Below are 21,171 nucleotides of genomic sequence, written 5' to 3'. Positions count from 1 at the left end.
TTCTCAGTTGGATTCTATTATTTCAACTGTTAGTGGTGGGAAAGGAACTTTTTTACCACAGGATAAAAAGTCTAAAGGTAAAAACAGGGCTAACAATCGTTTTCGTTCCTTTCGTTTCAACAAAGAACAAAAGCCTGATCCTTCGTCCTCAGGAGCAGTTTCAGTTTGGAAACCATCTCCAGTCTGGAATAAATCCAAGCCTGCTAGAAAGGCAAAGCCTGCTTCTAAGTTCACATGAAGGTACGGCCCTCATTCCAGTTCAGCTGGTAGGGGGCAGGTTACGTTTTTTCAAAGAAATTTGGATCAATTCTGTTCACAATCTTTGGATTCAGAACATTGTTTCAGAAGGGTACAGAATTGGTTTCAAGATGAGACCTCCTGCAAAGAGATTTTTTCTTTCCCATGTCCCAGTAAATCCAGTGAAAGCTCAAGCATTTCTGAATTGTGTTTCAGATCTAGAGTTGGCTGGAGTAATTATGCCAGTTCCAGTTCCGGAACAGGGGATGGGGTTTTATTCAAATCTCTTCATTGTACCAAAGAAGGAGAATTCCTTCAGACCAGTTCTGGATCTAAAATTATTGATTCGTTATGTAAGGATACCAACGTTCAAGATGGTAACTGTAAGGACTATATTGCCTTTTGTTCAGCAAGGGAATTATATGTCCACAATAGATTTACAGGATGCATATCTGCATATTCCGATTCATCCAGATAATTATCAGTTCCTGAGATTCTCTTTTCTAGACAAGCATTACCAATTTGTGGCTCTACCGTTTGGCCTTGCTACAGCTCCAAGAATTTTCACAAAGATTCTCGGTGCCCTTCTGTCTGTAATCAGAGAACAGGGTATTGTGGTATTTCCTTATTTGGATGATATCTTGGTACTTGCTCCGTCTTTACATTTAGCAGAGTCTCATACGAATCGACTTGTGTTGTTTCTTCAAGATCATGGTTGGAGGATCAATTTACCAAAAAGTTCTTTGATTCCTCAAACAAGGGTAACCTTTCTGGGTTTCCAGATAGATTCAGTGTCCATGACTTTGTCTTTAACAGACAAGAGACGTCTAAAATTGATTACAGCCTGTCGAAACCTTCAGTCTCAATCATTCCCTTCGGTAGCCTTATGCATGGAAATTCTAGGTCTTATGACTGCTGCATCGGACGCGATCCCCTTTGCTCGTTTTCACATGCGACCTCTTCAGCTCTGTATGCTGAACCAATGGTGCAGGGATTACACGAAGATATATCAATTAATATCTTTAAAACCGATTGTTCGGCACTCTCTAACGTGGTGGACAGATCACCATCGTTTAATTCAGGGGGCTTCTTTTGTTCTTCCGACCTGGACTGTAATTTCAACAGATGCAAGTCTCACAGGTTGGGGAGCTGTGTGGGGATCTCTGACGGCACAAGGAGTTTGGGAATCTCAGGAGGTGAGATTACCGATCAATATCTTGGAACTCCGTGCAATTTTCAGAGCTCTTCAGTTTTGGCCTCTTCTGAAGAGAGAATCGTTCATTTGTTTTCAGACAGACAATGTCACAACTGTGGCATACATCAATCATCAAGGAGGGACTCACAGTCCTCTGGCTACGAAAGAAGTATCTCGAATTCTGGTTTGGGCGGAATCCAGCTCCTGTCTAATCTCTGCGGTTCATATCCCAGGTGTAGACAATTGGGAAGCGGATTATCTCAGTCGCCAAACGTTGCATCCGGGCGAATGGTCTCTTCACCCAGAGGTATTTCTTCAGATTGTTCAAATGTGGGGGCTCCCAGAGATAGATCTGATGGCCTCTCATCTAAACAAGAAACTTCCCAGGTATCTGTCCAGATCCCGGGATCCTCAGGCGGAGGCAGTGGATGCATTATCACTTCCTTGGAAGTATCATCCTGCCTATATCTTTCCGCCTCTAGTTCTTCTTCCAAGAGTAATCTCCAAGATTCTGAGGGAATGCTCGTTTGTTCTGCTAATAGCTCCGGCATGGCCTCACAGGTTTTGGTATGCGGATCTTGTCCGGATGGCATCTTGCCAACCATGGACTCTTCCGTTAAGACCAGACCTTCTGTCACAAGGTCCTTTTTTCCATCCGGATCTGAAATCCTTAAATTTAAAGGTATGGAGATTGAACGCTTGATTCTTGGTCATAGAGGTTTCTCTGACTCCGTGATTAATACTATGTTACAGGCTCGTAAATCTGTATCTCGAGAGATATATTATAGAGTCTGGAAGACTTATATTTCTTGGTGTCTTTCTCATCATTTTTCTTGGCATTCTTTTAGAATACCGAGAATTTTACAGTTTCTTCAGGATGGTTTAGATAAGGGTTTGTCCGCGAGTTCTTTGAAAGGACAAATCTCCGCTCTTTCTGTTCTTTTTCACAGAAAGATTGCTATTCTTCCTGATATTCATTGTTTTGTACAAGCTTTGGTTCGTATAAAACCTGTCATTAAGTCAATTTCTCCTCCATGGAGTTTGAATTTGGTTCTGGGAGCTCTTCAAGCTCCTCCGTTTGAACCTATGCATTCATTGGACATTAAATTACTTTCTTGGAAAGTTTTGTTCCTTTTGGCCATCTCTTCTGCTAGAAGAGTTTCTGAATTATCTGCTCTTTCGTGTGAGTCTCCTTTTCTGATTTTTCATCAGGATAAGGCGGTGTTGCGAACTTCTTTTGAATTTTTACCTAAGGTTGTGAATTCCAACAACATTAGTAGAGAAATTGTGGTTCCTTCATTATGTCCTAATCCTAAGAATTCTAAGGAGAAATCATTGCATTCTTTGGATGTTGTTAGAGCTTTGAAATATTATGTTGAAGCTACGAAATCTTTCCGTAAGACTTCTAGTCTATTTGTTATCTTTTCCGGTTCTAGGAAAGGCCAGAAAGCTTCTGCCATTTCTTTGGCATCTTGGTTGAAATCTTTAATTCATCTTGCCTATGTTGAGTCGGGTAAAATTCCGCCTCAAAGAATTACAGCTCATTCTACTAGGTCAGTTTCTACTTCCTGGGCGTTTAGGAATGAAGCTTCGGTTGACCAGATCTGCAAAGCAGCAACTTGGTCCTCTTTGCATACTTTTACTAAATTCTACCATTTTGATGTATTTTCTTCTTCTGAAGCAGTTTTTGGTAGAAAAGTTCTTCAGGCAGCGGTTTCAGTTTGAATCTTCTGCTTATGTTTTTTGTTAAACTTTATTTTGGGTGTGGATTATTTTCAGCAGGAATTGGCTGTCTTTATTTTATCCCTCCCTCTCTAGTGACTCTTGTGTGGAAAGATCCACATCTTGGGTAGTCATTATCCCATACGTCACTAGCTCATGGACTCTTGTTAATTACATGAAAGAAAACATAATTTATGTAAGAACTTACCTGATAAATTCATTTCTTTCATATTAACAAGAGTCCATGAGGCCCACCCTTTTTTGTGGTGGTTATGATTTTTTTTGTATAAAGCACAATTATTCCAATTCCTTATTTTATATGCTTCGCACTTTTTTTCTTGTCACCCCACTTCTTGGCTATTCGTTAAACTGATTTGTGGGTGTGGTGAGGGGTGTATTTATAGGCATTTTAAGGTTTGGGAAACTTTGCCCCTCCTGGTAGGAATGTATATCCCATACGTCACTAGCTCATGGACTCTTGTTAATATGAAAGAAATGAATTTATCAGGTAAGTTCTTACATAAATTATGTTTTTCCTATACCTAAGAGACTTACTGAAATTGTTACTAAGGAGTGGGATAGACCCGGTGTGCCGTTCTCACCCCCTCCGATATTTAGAAAGATGTTTCCAATAGACGCCACCACACGGGACTTATGGCAAACGGTCCCTAAGGTGGAGGGAGCAGTTTCTACTTTAGCTAAGCGTACCACTATCCCGGTGGAGGATAGCTGTGCCTTTTCAGATCCAATGGATAAAAAGTTAGAGGGTTACCTTAAGAAAATGTTTGTTCAACAAGGTTTTATATTGCAACCTCTTGCATGCATTGCGCCTGTCACGGCTGCAGCAGCATTTTGGTTTGAGTCTCTGGAAGAGACACTTGAATCAGCTCCATTAGATGAGATTACACACAAGCTTAAAGCCCTTAAGTTAGCTAACTCATTTATTTCAGATGCCGTAGTACATTTAACTAGACTTACGGCTAAGAATTCCGGATTCGCCATTCAGGCACGCAGAGCACTGTGGCTAAAATCCTGGTCAGCTGACGTTACTTCTAAATCTAAATTGCTTAATATACCTTTCAAAGGGCAGACCTTATTCGGGCCCGGGTTGAAAGAAATTATCGCTGACATTACAGGAGGTAAAGGCCATGCCCTGCCTCAAGACAGAGCCAAACCTAAGGCTAGACAGTCTAATTTTCGTTCCTTTCGTAATTTCAAAGCAGGAGCAGCATCAACTTCCTCTGCACCAAAACAGGAAGGAGCTGTTGCTCGCTACAGACAAGGCTGGAGACCTAACCAGTCCTGGAACAAGGGCAAGCAGGCCAGGAAACCTGCTGCTGCCCCTAAGACAGCATGAATCGAGGGCCCCCGATCCGGGAACGGATCTAGTGGGGGGCAGACTTTCTCTCTTCGCCCAGGCTTGGGCAAGAGATGTCCAGGATCCCTGGGCGTTAGAGATCATATCTCAGGGATACCTTCTAGACTTCAAATTCTCTCCCCCAAGAGGGAGATTTCATCTGTCAAGGTTGTCAACAAACCAAATAAAGAAAGAGGCGTTTCTACGCTGTGTACAAGATCTTTTATTAATGGGAGTGATCCATCCGGTTCCGCGGTCGGAACAAGGACAAGGGTTTTACTCAAATCTGTTTGTGGTTCCCAAATAAGAGGGAACTTTCAGGCCAATCTTGGATTTAAAGATCCTAAACAAATTCCTAAGAGTTCCATCGTTCAAAATGGAAACTATTCGGACAATTTTACCCATGATCCAAAAGGGTCAGTACATGACCACAGTGGATTTAAAGGATGCTTACCTTCACATACCGATTCACAAAGATCATTACCGGTATCTAAGGTTTGCCTTTCTAGACAGGCATTACCAGTTTGTAGCTCTTCCATTCGGATTGGCTACGGCTCCGAGAATCTTCACAAAGGTTCTGGGTGCTCTTCTGGCTATACTAAGACCGCGAGGAATTGCGGTAGCTCCGTACCTAGACGACATTCTGATACAAGCTTCAAGCTTTCAAACTGCCAAGTCTCATACAGAGTTAGTACTGGCATTTCTAAGGTCGCATGGATGGAAGGTGAACGAAAAGAAGAGTTCTCTCTTTCCACTCACAAGAGTTCCCTTCTTGGGGACTCTTATAGATTCTGTAGAAATGAAGATTTACCTGACAGAAGACAGGTTAACAAAGCTTCAAAATGCATGCCGTGTCCTTCATTCCATTCAACACCCGTCAGTAGCTCAATGCATGGAGGTGATCGGCTTAATGGTAGCAGCAATGGACATAGTACCCTTTGCACGCCTACATCTCAGACCGCTGCAATTGTGCATGCTAAGTCAGTGGAATGGGGATTACTCAGACTTGTCCCCTACTCTGAATCTGGATCAAGAGACCAGAAATTCTCTTCTATGGTGGCTTTCTCGGCCACATCTGTCCAGGGTGATGCCATTCAGCAGGCCGGACTGGACAATTGTAACAACAGACGCCAGCCTACTAGGTTGGGGCGCTGTCTGGAATTCTCTGAAGGCTCAGGGACAATGGAATCAGGAGGAGAGTCTCCTACCAATAAACATTCTGGAATTGAGAGCAGTTCTCAATGCCCTTCTGGCTTGGCCCCAGTTAACAACTCGGGGGTTCATCAGGTTTCAGTCGGACAACATCACGACTGTAGCTTACATCAACCATCAGGGAGGGACAAGAAGCTCCCTAGCAATGATGGAAGTATCAAAGATAATTCGCTGGGCAGAGTCTCACTCTTGCCACCTGTCAGCAATCCACATCCCGGGAGTGGAGAACTGGGAGGCGGATTTCTTAAGTCATCAGACGTTTCATCCGGGGGAGTGGGAACTTCATCCGGAGGTCTTTGCCCAAATACTTCGACGTTGGGGCAAACCAGAGATAGATCTCATGGCGTCTCGACAGAATGCCAAGCTTCCTCGTTACGGGTCCAGATCCAGGGATCCGGGAGCGGTTCTGATAGATGCTTTGACAGCACCTTGGACCTTCGGGATGGCTTATGTGTTTCCACCCTTCCCGATGCTTCCTCGATTGATTGCCAGAATCAAACAGGAGAGAGCATCAGTGATTCTAATAGCGCCTGCATGGCCACGCAGGACTTGGTATGCAGATCTAGTGGACATGTCATCCTGTCCACCTTGGTCGCTACCTCTGAAACAGGACCTTCTGATCCAGGGTCCCTTCAAACATCAAAATCTAATTTCTCTGAAGCTGACTGCTTGGAAATTGAACGCTTGATTTTATCAAAACGTGGTTTTTCTGAGTCAGTTATTGATACCTTAATACAGGCTAGGAAGCCTGTTACCAGAAAGATTTACCATAAGATATGGCGCAAATACTTATATTGGTGCGAATCCAAGAGTTACTCATGGAGTAAGGTTAGGATTCCGAGGATATTGTCTTTTCTACAAGAAGGTTTAGAAAAGGGTTTATCCGCTAGTTCCTTAAAGGGACAGATTTCAGCTCTGTCCATTCTTTTACACAAACGTCTGTCAGAAGTTCCGGACGTTCAAGCTTTTTGTCAGGCTTTAGCTAGGATCAAGCCTGTGTTTAAAACTGTTGCTCCACCATGGAGTTTGAACTTAGTTCTTAATGTTTTACAGGGGGTTCCGTTTGAACCCCTTCATTCCATTGATATCAAGTTGTTATCTTGGAAAGTTCTGTTTTTAATGGCGATTTCCTCGGCTCGAAGAGTCTCTGAGTTATCTGCCTTACATTGTGATTCTCCTTATCTGATTTTTCATTCAGACAAGGTAGTTCTGCGTACTAAACCTGGGTTCCTACCTAAGGTGGTCACTAACAGGAATATCAATCAAGAGATTGTGGTTCCATCTTTGTGTCCTAATCCTTCTTCGAAAAAGGAACGTCTGCTACACAATCTAGATGTAGTCCGTGCCCTGAAATTTTATCTACAGGCAACTAAGGATTTTCGACAAACGTCTTCCCTGTTTGTCGTTTATTCTGGTCAGAGGAGAGGTCAAAAAGCTTCGGCTACCTCTCTCTCCTTTTGGCTTCGTAGCATAATACGGTTAGCCTATGAGACTGCTGGACAGCAGCCTCCTGAAAGAATTACAGCACATTCTACTAGAGCTGTGGCTTCCACTTGGGCCTTTAAGAATGAGGCTTCTGTTGAACAGATTTGCAAGGCTGCAACTTGGTCTTCTCTTCATACTTTTTCCAAATTTTACAAATTTGACACTTTTGCTTCTTCGGAGGCTGTTTTTGGGAGAAAGGTTCTTCAGGCAGTGGTTCCTTCCGTATAAAGAGCCTGCCTGTCCCTCCCGTCATCCGTGTACTTTAGCTTTGGTATTGGTATCCCATAAGTAATGGATGATCCGTGGACTGGATACACTTAACAAGAGAAAACATAATTTATGCTTACCTGATAAATTTATTTCTCTTGTGGTGTATCCAGTCCACGGCCCGCCCTGTCACTTTAAGGCAGGTAATTTTTCCATTAAACTACAGTCACCACTGCACCCTATGGTTTTCCTTTCTCTGCATGTTTTCGGTCGAATGACTGGTAATGGCAGTTAGGGGAGGAGCTATATAGCAGCTCTGCTGGGTGAATCCTCTTGCACTTCCTGTTGGGGAGGAGTTAATATCCCATAAGTAATGGATGATCCGTGGACTGGATACACCACAAGAGAAATAAATTTATCAGGTAAGCATAAATTATGTTTTTGTACAGGCTTTGGTTCGTATCAAGCCTGTCATTAAGTCAATCTCTCCTCCTTGGAGTCTTAATTTGGTTCTGAGGTCTTTACAGGCTCCTCCGTTTGAACCTATGCCTTCTCTGGATATTAAATTACTTTCTTGAAAAGTGTTGTTCCTTTTGGCCATCTCTTCTGCTAGAAGAGTTTGAGTTATCTGCTCTTTCCTGTGAATCTCCTTTTCTGATTTTTCATCAGGATAAGGCGGTGTTGCGGACTTCATTTAAATTTTTACCTAAGGTTGTGAATTCTAACAACATTAGTAGAGAAATTGTTGTCCCTTCATTGTGTCCTAATCCTAAGAATTCTCTGGAGAGATGTTTACATTCTTTGGATGTAGTAAGAGCTTTGAAATATTATGTTGAAGCTACTAAAGGTTTTAGAAAGACTTCTAGTCTATTTGTTATCTTTTCTGGTTCCAGGAAATGTCAGAAGACTTCTGCCATTTCATTGGCATCTTGGTTAAAGTCTTTGATTCATCATGCTTATGTAGAGTTGGGTAAGTCCCTGCCTCAAAGGATTACAGCTCATTCTACTAGGTCAGTTTCTACTTCCTGGGCTTTTAGGAATGAAGCTTCTGTTGATCAAATTTGCAAAGCAGCAACTTGGTCTTCTTTGCATACTTTTACTAAATTCTACCATTTTGATGTTTTCTTTTCTTCAGAAGCAGTTTATGGTAGAAAAGTACTTCAGGCAGCTGTTTCAGTTTGATTCTGCTGCTTATTATTTCATTTTTTTTTTTTTCAACAAAATTTTATTGAGAAGTATTTCAAAGAGGATATGACAAAATGAACATTATACATGAATGAGGTATACATGAACAAACTTAGACCAACAGACCGTAAGATCTACATTTATGTCATATTAATAGGTTTATCCATAAAACAAAATGAACCGTAATAAATCATGCTACGACCTGTGCGGTCAAAAGTCCAGAATCGCAATAGGATTCACATCTAATCCTCGAGCATTTGCCAAAGCTTCTTTAAGTTTTTAAGTTTAAAACACAGAAATAACCTTATTTACTGTATACATGAGAAGACAAAATTTTTGTTCCAGTAGATACTGGAGGAAGAGTGCTTTAAGGAGAGAAAGCCGGAAATGGTTAGTGAGAAAGAAGAGAGGAGGAGAAGAAGAAGAGAGAGAGAAAGGGAGAAAAAAAAAAAAAAAAAAGGGGGAGGGAGAGGTAGGGACCTTGAGGGGAGAGGGAGGTGTGTAGTGGAATTAGAAGGGAAAAAAGGGAGGGGGAGGAATGGCTGTGATAACAAGTGGAGAGCGTGTTGAGAGTGGGCACGTTATATTGTGCCTTTCCAGTATGCCACCATCAACTCGTGTAGGTCCAGTCTGTGAGTTTTTAGGTAGTGGTATCTTTCTAACAGTAGAAGATCACAGACTTGATCTTTCCATTCCTGAACAGAAGGGACTGTTTGGGACTTCCAATATTTAGGAATGAGTTTTTTGGCCGCTGTCAACATTATCAACAGGAGAGCCAGCTTGCCCTGACCCGCAAGTCTGGGCAGAGAACAGAACAGCAGTATCTCCGGGGACAAGGGGATTGCCGTGCCCAAAATATCTCTCATTTCATGGAACACCGCATTCCAGAAATTCAGTAGGTGTGGGCACCCCCACCATATGTGCAGAAGGGTGCCCTCACCTCCACAGCCTCTCCAGCAGGTATTTGTCAATCTGGGATACATTTTGCAAAGCCTTGCCGGGGTGAGATACCAACGGCAAAGCAGCTTTAGTTGGATCTCCTGTACCTTTGCGGATACAGATGACTGTTTAATTAACTTGAATGAATTCAACCATATCTTTACATCAATTTCATGGTCTATTTCTCTCTGCCACGCAATCGTATAAGAGGGCAGGGAAGTGTTGGGGTCCCCAACTGTTATTTTGTATAGTTTAGAGATCAGGTGTTCAGGGTGATTGGGTTGTATGCACAGGTTTTCAAAGTATGTGAGTTCTCGGCCAAAATCTTGCCTGTGTTTATGGTGAGAGATAAAGTGCAGCAGCTGGTTGTAGTGGAGCCATGAGGAGAATATCTCCCCATGGGATTCTGCTAGAGTTGCTTGAGATTTCAGTCTACCACCCTCGGAGACGAAATGGATAGAGCCCGTTCTAAGAGGGTAGGGGCAGGGTAACCTATTTCTAAGCTCATGGTAGGGAATGTCCACGTTCTCCAGGAGCGGGGAGAGTGGGGCAAATCTAGAGGATATATGAGTGTTGGTGGCCAAGAGCCTGTCCCATTCAGATAATATGTTTGCTGTGATAAGATAATATTGTATGTTCTTTGGTCTCTGTGATTGTGATGTCCATGCTAGGGTAGAAGGATTTTTTAGTTTAAAAATGTCTCTGTCAAGTCGGATCCACAACTTATTGTCAGTGTTATGTGCCCACTCTACCACATGACGAAGTGCAATTGCGTGTTTGTAGGCCCTGAGATTGGGTATCCCCAGCCCCCCTTTGTCTCTAGGTAAGTATTGCGTTTTCTTTGGGACTCTCGGTTTTGTGCCTGCCCATATAAATTGTTCTATCACCTTTTGTAGCTGTGTAAAATAGCTATCATGGAGGGGTATAGGAAGGGTTTGCATCAGGTAAAGGATCCGAGGGAGAACATTCATTTTCACCACTCCAATCCTACCCAAACAAGAGATGGGTTTGTTGCGCCAAGAGGATAGATCTCGCGCAATGTCTGATTTCAGGTGACTTTAATTGTGTTTGATTAGATCTTGTGAAGTTGTTGCCAGGTTTACCCCGAGATATTTTAGCTTGTGACGGGCCAAAGAAACTCCGTAGGTGTCTCTAATTTGGTGTAGTAATTGGGGGGGGGGGTGTTGATGTTTAGGATCTCTGACTTCGAGATGTTCAATTTAAAATTGGAGACCTTGCCATAGTCGTCTAACACAGACAGCAGTTCTGGGATTGATTTTTCTGCTTCAGTTAAAAAGAAGAGGACATCATCGGCGTAAAGTGCCTGTTTATGTTCAAGTTGGCCTATCTTAAGACCTTTGATGTCGTTATTATTTCTGACTTTTTGTGCCAAAACTTCAATGGAAATAGCAAAGAGAAGCGGGGATAGCGGACAGCCCTGTCTGGTCCCATTATTGATGGGAAAGGACTCTGATAAAGTATTATTAACCCTAATCTTAGCATTAGGACTGGAGTATAAGGCAAAGGTCATCTTCAGAAAGGATTCAGGTATTCCCATCTCTCTCATAGACCTCCTCAGAAAAGACCAACGAACGCGGTCGAAGGCCTTCTCCGCGTCAGTCGAGAAGAGGGCTAAAGGCTTGCTCGACGCCTTGGCAAAGTTTATTAATTGAACAGTTTTTAAAACATTATCGCGTGCTTCTCTGCCAGGTATGAACCCAGCTTGGTCAGAGGATATCAGGTTAGGGAGATACTTATTTAATCTATTAGCAAGGATTTTAGCGAGGATTTTCATGTCTGTGTTTATTAAAGAGATGGGCCTAAAGTTAGCAGGGGAAGTAGGGGGTTTTCCTTGTTTTGGTATTACAGTTATGTGCGCCTCGAGGAGGCCTCTAGATAGCGTGGGGTTCTCTCGTAGATCGTTAAATAATGTGAGGAGATGGGGGGCTAATACTGCCAAGAATTTCTTGTAGTACCCCATCGAAAAGCCGTCCGGTCCCGGACTTTTTCCCGATGGGGAATCTTTGATGGCCTGTTGAATTTCTTCTAGTGTGATGGGTAGGGTAAGATAGTCTCTGCTAGCTTCATCTAATGTAGGTAAACCTAAGCCATGAAAATAAGTGTCAAGGTGTTCCTCAAAAGCTATGGGGGGTTTGTCTGCAGATTGAAGGATATCTGTGTTTGGGATGTTGTATAGCGAATTGTAATATTGTCTGAAACTGGATGCAATCTGCTTGTTGCATTTAACCTCTTAAGGACATATGACGGAATTTTTCCGTCATAAAACAATTGAGCAAACTGAAAGCTGTGTCCTTAAAGGGTTAATCATTGAGCCCTCTGGGGATTGTAGTGTATGAATGTAGGAGGCCAACTGCCTCCCTCGTAAACATCTAGCCAGGAGTTTACCTGGTTTGTCACCGCCTTCATAGAAATGTTGTCTCGTATAGAGGGCGTGGCGCTGGTATGTAATTGTTAAGTGAGATTTGAGGTCAGACCTGGCCTGAAGGAGATCCCGTTTAAGATCGTCATTGGTTGTGTCCTGTTTGTGTGCCCTTTCTAAAGTACCAACCTTTTCTAGGAGATGTGAGTGTTTTTCTCTGGATTGTCTGAGAGTCTTAGCTTTAAGTTTGATAAATATACCTCGTAGAACCGCTTTGTGTGCTTCCCATTCGCATTGGGGAGATGTGGTAGTGTTACTATTTAGTGAGAAGTTGTCAGTATATTTATGAAAATCTTAGCAGTGCTATCCAAATAATATATATAAGTTTATGGCAGGGTTATAAACACAATACAAAGAAATAGAAACCCTTATCAACCATGCACCTACTAGACCATACAATTAATATAAATATCTGAATTCTTTTATTTAGTTAATATCCATAAACATATTGAACTATATTTGCAATAAAAGGAAACTAAATAAAAGTTTATATGCGTTAGAACCAACTCTTAAGATATGCTATTCTTCTTACAAAACCCAGAACAATATACCTTCACAATTCAGCCTTATTTATTTAACACAATGGGACTAAAAACCTTTAACATCCAAGCAATACAATTCTAAACAGTGTTTATAAAACAATAGGATAAAATATATATTCTGCTATTTAACTGCAATTTATCCTAATACAAAATTAACCGACAATATCAGAACTTGTATAGATGAGTTACTTAGCCAATTCAGACACAGATTTGAACAAAACCTAGGCTTATAACTACCAATTTAAAATACAATATACTTCACCAATTTTGAACCAATTCGTAGCGGTCTTTAGGTCATCTCATTTGAAAGAAGGTTTTTGCACAAATCAAGGATAAGTTTTAAGCTCCTTGCTGAAGTGAACTTTTTTTTTTTTCAGGTATATCGCAGCCAAAATCAGATCACTAATTTTCAACAAGTTACAGACAACTCTCTCTTGTGCATTCAACACTCCCATTATATAATCATTGATGACATCATGTGGGTGGCACTACGGGAGCTGACCTTCCCATTGGTTATCTGGGAAGTCTAAATCGGATTGGCCCTTGGAAATTTCATTTTTAACAGCCAGAAAGAACCTTCTGGCTGTAGTTCTCGCAACATAACACCAGGTGGCAGCATACAGTACAACATAGCAATACAATACAGCATTTCTGACATTTTTAAGCAAGTTAATTTTTTTTTTTTTTTTTTATAAAATGGTTATTTAATCAGATTACACTCTCTGCATTAATCATATATAACCCCAATTACAGATGGTTAATATTAGGTTATTTTTTTCTGATTATTCTGATACCAAATATGTTATATTATTAACATTTTATTATATCAAGGCAATTTAATACTGCTAATTAGTAGCTTAAAATGCATTACAATTTTATCGGTATCCTGGCATTTATATGTGAATAATAGCTTATTTTTAATTCAGTATTGTACTGTATTCCAAGTGAATCCTTGTCTATGTAGATCTGAAATAAGAAAATAAATGTTAATAATCACTTCTCTTCAGGTCCATAAACATCTATTCATGTTTTTAAACACACAGAGGCTAAGTAAGATCTTTTGTGTTTTCAAAACATATACATCATTTCTATGTATATCTGAATTTATTTCCTATATAAATATCCCCTGCAGCAATCATCCACCTAATACAATGTGCTTAATTTTAATATATATATATCATGAATCATAATGTAAGTCATTTGTCTTCACTGTATTATCCTAACATTCTAACTTTTCAGTAACTTCAGTTGCCAGACTTTTTGTCTCATACTCACCACATGGGGTCAATCCATGAGGAGTTGTAAGAGTCTTTAAAACAGCATATTTCCTGTTTAGCCAGCAGTGCAGATGAGTATTTGATTTTATTTGTGTCACCTTCCCCCAAGAGGGGTTTTTGCAGTAAGTCTTCAAATAGAGATTCAGTGAGATAGAACTGTTGTATCACACGTGTCAAATTCCAAAGGGGTCCTTGAACACATTCTTTTCTCACCTCACCAAATGTTCTGAGGTTATAAAAATCTGCATATATAGTCAAATGAATAGGGTCACTGAGCTATTTCCTTTAGAAAAGAAATGTTTGTGTTTCAAAAAGGCTCTACTGATCGTCAATCCTGATAGACGTGTATTAGAAGCTGTGTTCAACAAACTCATGTTTAATTAATCCTGAGTTCTCATCTAACATATACAGTGTATAAAATATACATATATATATATATATATATATATATATATGTACACATATGTAATATTCATCATAATATTCATATACTCTGACATAAATCCCCCTTCCAACTTCAAATAGATGTAGGACACATGTATTTGAATTGGCTTAAAGTCAGTGGTATTTGATGAGGATCAACCGTATACCTCATAGACAGTCTCTTATGAAGAAAGTTTGTTATTTTTAGCTTTCATGTTTATCAGTTAGGCATCTTTAAATTACAGTATGTCTTTAGTGCATTTGGGGATATGACACTTCATTCTCCCTCTATGACTTGTAGTTGGGACCTGGGATGACATGCCCGCAGTTGATTTATATGTACCCATTTATCTATGAAACCTTCCTTTTTGGGGATCCGTATTTTATAGGCCACTGGAGATATTTTGTCAGTAATGACAAAAGGACCTTTCCATGAGGGAAGAAATTTCTTCTCCCTAACCTGATCTCTTCCAAAGTTATAAAGATAAACTTTATCATTTATTTCATATTCCTTTTTGGATGTTTTGAGATCATAATAGGTTTTAGTGGCAGTTGCGGCTCTTTCTAAATTCCTTTGAGCAAATGCAAAGGCATGTTGCAGGTGTCTCCTTAGGTTTTCCACATATTGATGTGTATTGGCAGCGTTTATCAAATTTTGGTCTGATGTACGGTACAGCAGATGCTGAGGTAGAACCATTCTTCTACCAGTCATCAGCTCAAAAGGTGACATCTTGGTAGCACTACTTGGAGTTGCTCTTAATGCCATTAAGACTAGAGGTAGTTTTATATCCCAGTCTTTACCTGTTTCACTCACAAACTTTTTGAGGATTTTAACAATGGATTGGTTGTAACGCTCTACACCACCACTTGAGGCAGCTCTATAAGCAATATGGAGCTTTCTTTTAACCCCTAGTATTTTCCACATTTTTGTCATCACTTCGCTAGTGAAGTGGGTCCCCCGATCTGATTCGATTCTTTGGGGCAAACCAAATCTGGAAAATACATGGTTGATGAGCAATGCTGCACATGTTTCAGCACTATTGTTAGGTGCACTAATGCACTCTACCCATTTAGTGAACAGGCATGTCACTGTTAACATGTACTTGTTACCTCTTGATGACCTTGTTACCGGACCAATAAAATCAATTTGTATATCTGACCATGGCATTACCATCCCCCTTTTCTGCAATGGCGCTCTATGCGTTGGGGCAGTGGGTTGGAACTGTGGACAGATTAAACACCCTTGACAGTAGGTTTGAACATCTTTCAACATGTGTGGCCAAAAAGCGTAGTCACGCAATATTTCGTACGTGAGTTTGGCACCGCGATGACCAGATGTGGGAGCATCATGGGCATGTTGAAGCATTAGACCTCTGAACTTGGTGGGTACTACCCACTGTTGGATGCCAGTTTTGGAGGTTCTAATTAACAAACCATCCTGTAATTTGAATTGTGATTTAGATTTTATTAAGATTCTCAGATCTTCTTTGCCAATACAATCATCTTTTGAGATGGGGTTGCTTTCAGGATCTTCTATGTGTTTATAGAAGATGCCTACAATGGGGTCTTCTTTTTGACTAGTGATCAGGTCCTCACTAGGAGAATCCTGACTCCATTGTACCAAGTTAGGCTCACTCTGTTGTTTTGCCTGGTTTCTGGTAATGGCTTCTACCTGAATTGCACCCATTAAATGGTCAATATTAAGGAGTTCTCCAGTTATGGCTCCTTGTTTGGCTAATGAATCCGCAAGGTCATTGCCTTCCTTATCAGGACCTAAAACTCTGGAATGACCCTTGGTCTTTTTCCAGTGTATGGTTAAATCATTGGATACTACCAGATTATCAATCTCGCAGAACAATTTGCCATGCTTGACTGGTTTGTTATTGCTTTTCTGCATGCCATTTCTTTTCCAAGTTGGCAGGTATTCAACAAAACTGTCACGCACATAATTTGAGTCAGTTATGATCACAAATTCATGAATACCATGTTCAATAGCCATTTCAATGGTTTTGAAAACAGCAGTTAGTTCTGCAACTTGACTGGATCTTGGTCCAATGTTGAAACCTACAGATATATTTGAGAATCCGTTTGCCCCAGTTATACCAATGCCAGCGACTAATCTGCGCTCATTATCAATAGTGGCATGGTAAGAACAACCATCAACATATACCCAAGGTAATGTTTGACAATGGTCCTCATTGTACATTTTATATGGGGAAAGCAATTGTTCTTCCAGAAAATCATCTTCTGATAATTCTTCCCCAGGATCTCTAGCAGTACAGTCGTGGAGCTCAGCAAGCCCTTGTGCGACTGGATTCTTTTTATTCTGCTTGTAGCGAATTTCTAAGGGCCAGCCTTGTAAGGAAAGAGTCCACGCTGTTATGCGGCTATTAGACAAATTCCCATCTCTTATTCTCTCACTTTGCAAATATAGCAAAGGCTGGTGGGCCGTTTCTACAATAATTTTCTCGCCCTGTATATAGCTGCGGAAATTTTGTAGAGCCCATACAGTAGATAAGAGGGCTTTTTCGCAATCGCTAAATTTTATTTCTACTGGGGATAGATTTTTGCTCGCATAAGCAATGGCTTTGTTCAAATTATCATGCTTTTGGTATAACACAGCACTCATGCTTATATCTGTGTAACCTGTCTCTAAGAAGAAAGGTTTGCCACCTTCAGGGTACGCTAAGCAAGGTGCTTGAGTGAGTTTTCTCTTCAGCTCTCTGATGGCTGTCTCTTGAGACTCACTCCAGTGCCATTTCACATCTTTCTTCAGAAGAAGCAGTAGTGGTTTAGCTAATTCCGCATAATTATCAATGAATTTGCGAGAATAATTCGTCATACCCAGGAATGATCTCAATTCCTTTAAGTTAGTTGGGTTTTTAGAATTCACTATAGCTTCCACCTTTTTCTTTTGGGGATTTAATCCTTCAGAGGTAACTTCATGTCCCAAGAAGTTTACACGAGTGCGGCACCATTGAGCTTTTTGCAGGGATAATTTGACACCTGCCCTTTTAAGTTGGCTGAGGACGTGTTTAAGTTCTGTGATGTGTTTTTCAAAGTCTGTGCTTTTGATTAAAACATCATCAACATAAGATAAGGTCCCCCTTTCCAGTGCGTCAGGCATAGCCTTATGCATGAATACAGCAAATTCATGTCCAGAATTTATGTATCCAAATGGAAGTCTCTGGAATGCATATTGGACCTTTTGGAAAGAGAATGCCAGCTTATATTGGTCCTCTTCATGTACCTTTATGGTCCAATATCCCTGTGCACAATCAATGGCAGTGAATATTTTGGATCCCTGCATTTGTGCTAGGCACTGGTCAATGTATGGTACAGGCCAGCCAGACATGTATACTCGTTTGTTTAGCTGTCTTAAGTCAGCACACAAACGCCATTGTCCATTGGGCTTAAGGACACCTAGAATAGGATTATTATAAGAGCTGTGCACCTGTCTGATAATACCTCTTTCTTCCAAATTCCTTATGATCTCTGCAAGAGAATCATATGAGGCTAAGGGAAGTCTGTATTGTTTGACAAATACAGGCGGCGCATTAGGATCTGTTTGTATTCTTGCAATGTGTAAGTCTGTAGTACCACAGTCATAAGAATCCTTAGCGAAAATATCCTTGTATTCCATTAGGAGTTCTCGCAGCTGTTGGCGTTCGTCATCGCTGGAACAGCCATTAGCTAAGGATATTTGCTCTTCGACTATTTGCTGAAATCCTGGAAAGATTTCAGGCTGTCCTATTTCATATGCTTCTTCCAGTCTAGAGGTGAGATCCCCTTGATTATAATTTACATTGCTCCCATGATTCTGGGTATTGGGGTAATCTTGCTGTTTGATTGGCTGATCAAACACTAGAGAGGCTTCTTCAATTTTACAGATGCCTTCCTCTGAGCTGAAGGGATAAATAGATTGAACATTAAATAGACCCTCTGGCATGGATGCAAAGGATTGTTCTATTAATTGTTCTTCAGTTAGGTATCCTTCAGGTATTAGCCCAATTACATTATTCTGGAATCCAAAAGTGTAATAACTTGATTCCAGTGCATATCCTATGGTAGTTCCCTTGGATAAGGTTATATCCTGTGGGGTCATGTTATGTACAATAATATGTATTGGAACAGTTCCAATATTCACCATAGGAGTGTAAGTCACTGTGACACCCAGATTTTGTATTCTATGGGAGAGGCAAATCAGTGTTTCAGAAGTTTTTAATTTCTGACCTCTCTTTACCTGTAAGGGTAAAAGAAATTTATCAGCCCCAGCAGGAATTATAACATCGCTAGATACCTGCATATTCACAGCATATGGCAATTGCTGGTTTGATTTCAGGGCTGCATTTTCATCCTGAAATATTTCAGGGTCCCCCTTTAACCTGCTCCAGAGGCAAGAATTAATCAAATCTATTTGTATGGCATATCTATGTAAGATATCATTGCCAATGTATATTTGATTATTGGGAGTATTTAAAACTAAAAACAGGTGCTTCACTGACTTATTACCAATAGAGATAGATAATAAGCACTTAGCTGTGATGTTATAGCTTTCAGACCTGTCATCCAGGCCGTTGACGCAGTGGTCTTGGGGAGAAAGATATTTAATCACTTTAGGTTCAGCTATTTGCGTTAATAAACCTTCGCTTATATAGCTAGCTTCCTGTTTTAAGTTTATTTTAGCATACTCGGTTTTACCAAGGTCATGCACTTGTATAGGGATAAATAGATCCTCTTTAACTCTCTCAATCCCTGTGAGGTATTGAGCATGGTCTCCCCCTTTAGGGATTTTAGGATCCCCCTTGTGGAGTGATATGGTTAATATATCGCCATCTAGGGAGATATTCGCTATCTTTCCGGGCGAAATTTTAAAAGTATTACCATCAGAGCCACTAAAAGGAGTTTGATCATCTATTTGTAGAATAGTGATTTCAGGTACAGAGTTATTCCTGAAATGAATCTCCACAGCATCTGGTTTCTCTTCCACCACGTGACAGCTATGTCGGGTGCGAGATATACCAGATTTTTCATAATTGATAGGCCGTTTAACTTGCGACCAAATTACATTATTTATGCAATCAATTATGGTGCTTAATCGTTTCAGGAGATCACTACCAATAATTAAACGATCAGTTGGCAGATCCACTATAATGACAGGGTGTCTTATGAACCTGTTCCCCAATTTAAATTTTAACCAGGCAGTACCGTAAACTTTTAGGGAGTCACCCCCAACACCTATTAGAGAACCGTCAAATTCTCTTATTTTGGGTTTGTGGGGTGTTAGCTCATTTAGCTGTGTGTAGTACCTGTGGGATAGGATAGTTGCCTGTGACCCAGTGTCAATTAATCCCCTGATAGGGTTGGAGACTGAATCTTGCAGCTCAACTAGTACATAATATCTTCCTGCAGTTTCTATCATTTCACACATAAAATTTGCATTCTCATACATTTGTGGGCTTCGCCACGTATTACCTGAGTTTGCCATGCTTTCCGATGCAGAAGAAGCTTCATACCTACCTGTTTCCTCTATGACAGGGTCGGCTGGATTCTTTTGTACTGCATCTGTGGAAACAAGGTTAAGAGAGAGCTGCAAAGGAAGAGATTTGTTAACTTTTTCCGGCTGATGTCGCTCATTGTCACAGCTAATTTGTCCGTTTCCGGTCTGTGGGGAGATAACATGATTAGTATCATTGATATTTATTACTACATTTTGTATATCTCTCCCCTCCCCTTCAGGTGATACTGCAGTATTTATGACTGTGCCTGTGGTCCACTGCTGACCACTGGCTGTACCCCTAAAAAAGTATTGTTCGGTTGCTGAGCCGTAGATTTTTGACTCATATTAGCGATTTGTTCGCTCAACCGATTTAATTGGGTAAACAGCATATCTACCTGATTGTACAAGTTACCTCTACCCCTGGGCCTATCTCTTGGTGCCCCATTGTACTGATTCCTGGACCATTGGGTTCCCTCAGAATCAGGGCCACTATTTCTATTCTGGCGTGGTTGCCCCTGGGGTTCAGCTTGTTCAGTATTAATATTTTGGGAAGCATTATATACCTGGGGTGTCTGGTTACCCTGAGAATATCTTCGCCGTCTATTGTATCTACCCTTGCGCGGATACCAATTATTTGGTGAGTATTCTCTTTGTGAGTAATTATTCACCTGTTTATGTCCCCCACTTTGGTTATAGTCTCCCTGCGCCTCAACCTGTGTAGGGGGAGGGGCAGAATTAAACCTCTGTGGAGATGGCCTGTTTTGACTGGCCACCTCTGCATAAGTCCTCTTGTTGGACTCCAAATTGAGGGGGCTAGGTGACACCCTAGTTTCTGCCACAATTTTGGGTTTTGACTCCTTTTTAACCCCCTGCTCACTGGACTGCTGAATAGAGTATAACTTCGTACTCTCTTTGATCAGCCATTCCAATGAGCAGTCCTCATCAAAATCTCTAGCTAAGTTGATTTTGATGGGTGTAGGCAATGCTTCAAAAAATAAATTTACAAATTCTGAGCCATCAAATCTGGGATTATCTTCAGCCATACTGTACGCATTTTTCAATACAGAAAGGAATTCGACTGGACTCTGATTCGCACGACACTTTAAACCATATACCGCTATTTTCGCGGCAGTTTTAGTGCGATATTGCCCGAATTCTTTTCTGCATTGTTGTTTTACCCCATTCCAGGAATGAATATTCATATCCTTTAGTGAAGCAAAGAATTTGTGATGCTTACTGTCAAATACCCAAGGCAGAAATTCAATTTTCAATTTCTCACTTGTAACATTCATTATAGCCAACGCATTTTCAAAAGCCTGTAAATGATCAATTACAGATGTTGTTCCCTTATTGGAGAATATAGGTACTGCGCGTTGTACGAAGGTGATTATTTTATGGGAATCATAGACTTTATCAGACTTATTTTGGGATTCTCTGTTAGAGTTTCCCT

This window comes from Bombina bombina, chromosome 2, assembly GCF_027579735.1.
Source record: "Bombina bombina isolate aBomBom1 chromosome 2, aBomBom1.pri, whole genome shotgun sequence".
Taxonomy (NCBI): Eukaryota; Metazoa; Chordata; class Amphibia; order Anura; family Bombinatoridae; genus Bombina; species Bombina bombina.
This window is presented reverse-complemented; position numbering follows the sequence as displayed.